Raw genomic sequence first — 6,015 nt, 5'->3', positions numbered from 1 at the left:
CCCGGCCCATGCAGGTTCGCATTGGATTCGGACAGTCAGTAAAGAAACAACGGAGCCACAAACTGGTGGGCCATAGTCTTTAATTCTAGCTTGCACCCGGCGGGCAAGTAAAAATACACACTGGGCTCCAAAACCCAATCACATCCAGTGCTCACAAAGCTACTGACTTATACGAGTTTCCTAGAATCAAAGGTTTCTAGCTCACCAGACTTATTCTCCTCTGTTCCCCATCTCCTTCCTTATCCCAGATACAAACTCTACACAAACTGGCATGTCACTCAGCACTCCACCATCTTGGCAGCTTCTCCTGGTCTCCTCCACGTGGCCTCCTCCCGCTGCTGGCTCTACTCTCTCATGCTAATCATCCCAGGAACCAAGAGGCCAAACTCTCATTCCGTCCCCATTTTATAGTGTAGAAATCCAAACCCTTAATCCAATATACAAAACAGGGAAGTCTCTAATACAAAGTCACCCTCTGAGGCATGATAGGATTGTACTGCCCCACATCAAAAAGGGTAGGAAAGGCTTAATCCCAAAACCAAGCCCCAGGCTCCAAGGATTCTGCCTGCCTTTAGCCCACCCCAACACACATTAATATCACCTGGGTGACGGCCTCCTCCTGTTATCTTTAACAAAGTGAGCATAATACATTTTATCTGCCCAACAACAGGTATGCACATTCTTGACATTTCGGTAGAAAGCATTCTTTGTTCTAAAGCTGATTACAGTTCTTTCTGTAATTGCTGCAAAGCTAAAGCATAAAACTAATATATCCTGCCTCTGTAGGCAAGATTTAAGTCAAGATATCTAACTAGTTGGTCTTGTAAAAATTTTTCACTCTAAGCTACTGCCACAGGCAAGCTCTGTTTAATGCTTAACTTCCTTGTATTGGGGATTTTCTACTCTAAGCAGCTACCAAAAGCAAGTTTCAAGTTCCTCTTTATGTCCAACTCTCTATACACAATACTGGCATCCCATACACAACATTAGGCCCCTATCACAGTAGCTAATATTGAATACATTAAAGGAAATCAGACCATAACAGGGAAAACTATAACTTTAATAGTATTTGAGTCTCCTAACCACTCTCGAATTCCATTGTTGCTGTAACTGGTGGTTCAGGTTGACTATGCTGAGATTTCTCTTTTACTTTCTGAACAGAAACTTTTAATCCTCATGCAAACTGCCTTTTCAGAACTTTACCTACTTGCTCCCATGTAGCAGAATTAACCATTCCCTCCTCTGAGAACTAGGGTCACACATCTTGAACATATTGCAGAAAGCATTCTAGCTGCATAAGCATTTGTACAAAAAGGTCCCTTTTTGACCCTAACTGTCCCATAATTTATTACTCCCAATTGTACTTTTCCCTGAAAACTTCTACTTACTCATTGCACGCAAACTCAGGGAAGTCCCATCACCTGCCTTTCTGTTTTGTTTTCCTGTACTCTAGCCTCACGTTGGGCGCCACTTGCTGCAAACCAGCGTGACTCATAATTGTGCAGGCCTTGAGTGGGAACAGTGCAGGATTAGGAAATTGTAAAGCCAGGAGCCGCCATCGTGGCCATTCACATGCAGGTTCGCATTGGATTCGGACAGTCGGTAAAGAAACAACGGAGCCAAAAACTGATGGGCCATAATCTTTAATTCTAGCTTGCACCCGGCAGGCAAGTAAAAATACACACTAGGCTCCAAAACCCAATCACATTCAGTGCTCAAAAAAGCCACTGACTTATCCGAGATTCCTAGAATCAAAGGTTTCTAGCTCACCAGACTTATTCACCTCTGTTCCCCATCTCCTTCCTTATCCCAAATACAAACTCTACACAAACTGGCATGTCACTCAGCACTCCACCATCTTGGCTGCTTCTCCTGGCCTCCTCCATGTGGCCTTTCTCTGCTCTCCTCTGCTCTCTCTTCTAATGATAATCTCAGGAACCAAGCACCCAAGTTCCCGCTTCGTCCCCATTTTATAGTGTAGAAATCCAAACTCTTAATCCAATATACAAAATAGGGTCTAATACAAAGTCACTTCTCTGAGGCATGATTGGATTGTACTACCCCACATCAAAACGGGTGGGAAAGGCTTAATCCCAAAACCAAGCCCCAGGCTCCAAGGATTCTGCCTGCCTTTAGCCCACCCCAACACACATTAATATCACCTAAGCGATGGCCTCCTCGTGTTATCTTTAACAAAGTGAGCATAATACATTTTATCCGCCCAACAATCCACCCCTATGCTCACTTTACTACCCACAATCTATGCCACTGGCATCCCTGTGCAAGGAAATTAGAAGATTACACAAATTACAACAGCAAAAATCATACAGTTTCAACAATCACAAAGGTACACTTCACCAGTCTCTGAGCACTTAGCCCAAAGCGCAAAATGTCCTCGGCCTATGGGAAAAGCTTCCCAGGGCAGGGGAGTGCTTCCAGCAAAGCCACCCCCCACCCCCTTCAGGGTATTCCACATTGTCCAAAATCCGTAATCCGTAAATCCATCCAACAAAGGAGCCAATGCCCACTCCGGTCGTAGTCCAGGAAATCAGTCCGTGCACGTGGGGCGTCAGCCACCCCCCTCATCCCTGCCATCCTGGCAGGTCTTACACTGTCCCAAAGAGGAGCACATGGCAATGGCAGTCAGCATTTCCATCTTGGCTCTGAAGAGCATGATAACGTCCATCCTATGTCCCCAAAATCACAGACCTACCAGGGCTGTAGTAGGTGCTCCTTCCAGCTGGGCTTCCATCTTCTGGAGACTGCAAATCACAACTCCAGCCCAATTCTCCTCATCCTCCAAAGAGGAACTGAAAACACCAGCTCCCGCTGCCAGGCTCAAGCCCCGGGCTGCCGCCGCCTTCTGCTCCGCAGACCTTGCAGCTCCGGACCCTGCCTCAGCTTCAGCCTCAGTCTCAGCCTCCTGCCGCTGCTGGCTCTCCACAACATCCAGGGCAAGCTGCAACTCACGAACCTCTGAATCCTCTTCCAGCGTTTGCTCCATTTCCAGGCGAATCTCGAACACCTGGTTGGCCTCCTCCTCCAGCGCTTCCTCCAGCTCCAGGGTCAGCATCTGTTTCTCCTGCGTTTGCTCCAGCTCCTTCCACTGCTCGGTTTGCAGGTCCCGGGCAACCTCTTCCACAGAGTTATCAGTTTCCTCACACATGGCTGTAAAAGTCAGCCAGCCTACAATCCCCAAAAGGACAGCCATGGGGAACCCTAACACTAGCCAGTCCTCTACTCCACCACTCAAAGGCTCCTTGCCGATCTGTACCGAATCCTGCCACAGACTATGCCAAATGTAAAGCCAGGAGACACGGCCAGGGCTACCATCACAGCCACCCAGCCCATGCAGGTTCGCATTGGATTCAGACAGTCGGTAAAGAAACAACGGAGCCACAAACTGGTGGGCCATAGTCTTTAATCCTAGCTTGCACCCGGCGGGCAAGTAAAAACACACACTGGACTCCAAAACCCTTGCCGATCCGTACCGTATCCTGCCGACTACGCCAAATGTAAAGCCAGGAGCCGCCATCGTGGCCATTCACATGCAGGTTCGCATTGGATTCGGACAGTCGGTAAAGAAACAGTGGAGCCAAAAACTGATGGGCCATAATCTTTAATTCTAGCTTGCACCCGGCAGGCAAGTAAAAATACACACTAGGCTCCAAAACCCAATCACATTCAGTGCTCACAAAGCCACTGACTTATCCGAGTTTCCTAGAATCAAAGGTTTCTAGCTCACCAGACTTATTCACCTCTGTTCCCCATCTCCTTCCTTATCCCAAATACAAACTCTACACAAACTGGCATGTCACTCAGCACTCCACCATCTTGGCTGCTTCTCCTGGCCTCCTCCATGTGGCCTTTCTCTGCTCTCCTCTGCTCTCTCTTCTAATGATAATCTCAGGAACCAAGCACCCAAGTTCCCGCTTCGTCCCCATTTTATAGTGTAGAAATCCAAACTCTTAATCCAATATACAAAATAGGGTCTAATACAAAGTCACTTCTCTGAGGCATGATTGGATTGTACTACCCCACATCAAAACGGGTGGGAAAGGCTTAATCCCAAAACCAAGCCCCAGGCTCCAAGGATTCTGCCTGCCTTTAGCCCACCCCAACACACATTAATATCACCTGGGCGACGGCCTCCTCGTGTTATCTTTAACAAAGTGAGCATAATACATTTTATCCACCCAGCAGAAATAAATACAGAGAGAAAAAGAATGGGATTGGGAGGCCTCCTGCAAACTGATGGCATACAAGAACGGGGGCAGAGGAACTCCCCCTCACCCCCACCCCCATCCCACTGCATTGATCCCTATGGAGCTCGACTGTGCCTTGTTTCAAGAAGAGAAGTCATTCATTTGGAAGAGAAATCAAATCTTTATTGGTCACAATGATCAGGGAAAAGATGTACTTTGAGAGGCAATTGATGAATTCTATAATTTCTGCCCCTTCATGAACACCAAGGCTTATATCTAGGAGCTGTGGAAGAAGAAGAGAGGTGAGGATCAGGATCACAGTCTGTCAGCCTGGAGGATAAGTGTCTCCTGGGTGGAAGATATGGTCTACTCCCAAGGACTAAACGTGAGTATGTGGAACGGGAGGAGTAAAAGGGTATTAGAGAACAGTGGCCTCAGGAGGGTGGAAGTATACTGCTCACAAAAATTAGGGGATCAAAAAAAATTAGGGGATCAGTGCATTTTCACTAATAAAATAAAAGTTGGTTTTGCATCTCATTTGCATAATTGAATAACTTTGTTTGATTTGTTGTTTGCTTTTCTGATGTTCTTGTTTAATAAAAAAATCAAATGCTTCTTTTTTTATCACTTCATATTCACTTTGAAATATCCCCTAATTTTTGTGAGCAGTATATTTCTCTTTAACTCTCAAATACAATATGCTACTATCAATTATTTTATTACTTTATTATTTTAATTGATTATTATTATTATGTTATTTTAGAGAGAGAGACAGATAAGAAGGAAGAAGGAAGAAGAGAGTGAAGAGAGAGATGAGAAGCATCAACTTGATGTTGTGTCAGTTTAGTTGTTCAGGGATTGCTTTTCATATGTGTCTTGACCTGGGGAGCTCCAGCTGAGCCAGTGACCCCTTGCTCAAGGCAGAGACCTTTGGGCTCAAGCCAGCAACGATGGGATCATGTCAATGATTCCACGCTTAAGCCAGTGACCCTGTGCTCAAGCGGTGACCTTGGGGTTTGGAATCTGGGTCCTCAGCATCTCAGGTCCACACTCTATCCACTGCACCACCACTGGCTAGGCTTAATTAATTTATTTTTTTATTTTTTTATTTTTCTGAAGCTGGAAACAGGGAGGCAGTCAGACTCCCGCATGCGCCCGATCTGGATCCACCCGGCACACCCACCAGGGGGCGATGCTTTGCCCATCTAGGGCATCGCTCTGTTGTAACCAAAGCCACTCTAGCGCCTGAGGCAGAGGCCACGGAGCATCCCCAGCGCCCGGGCCATCTTTGCTCCAATGGAGCCTCGGCTGAGGGAGGGGAAGAGAGACAGAGAGGAAGGAGGGGGGGAGGGGGGGAGAAGTAGATGGGTGCTTCTCCTGTGTGTCCTGGCCGGGAATCGAACCCAGGACTTCCGCACGCCAGGCTGATGCTCTACCACTGAGCCAACTGGCCAGGGCTAATTGATTATTTTAACATAAGATTTGTAGTCCATTATTGGAGCAAATTTTTTCAACTGATAATTTTCATTGTTAAGAAAGTAGTTAAGAATGCACAGTCTCATATGTTGACTGAGGATAATTTATGATAACTTAAAATTTAATACACACACACTTAACATGTAACATACCCATTGACGCAGTGATTTAACTTATATAATCTAATAATAATACAAAAAATAACTTCACACACTTACTCAAAAATCAATGTAGTCTGACCTGTGGTGGTGCCGTGGATAGAGCATTGACCTGGAATGCTGAGGTTGTTGGTTCGGAACCCTAGGCTTGCCCGGTCAAGACACATATGACAAGC

The sequence above is a fragment of the Saccopteryx bilineata genome, chromosome 3, assembly GCF_036850765.1.
Source record: "Saccopteryx bilineata isolate mSacBil1 chromosome 3, mSacBil1_pri_phased_curated, whole genome shotgun sequence".
Lineage (NCBI taxonomy): Eukaryota > Metazoa > Chordata > Mammalia > Chiroptera > Emballonuridae > Saccopteryx > Saccopteryx bilineata.
The sequence above is the reverse complement of the archived record's forward strand: the minus strand, read 5'-3'. Positions refer to the sequence as shown.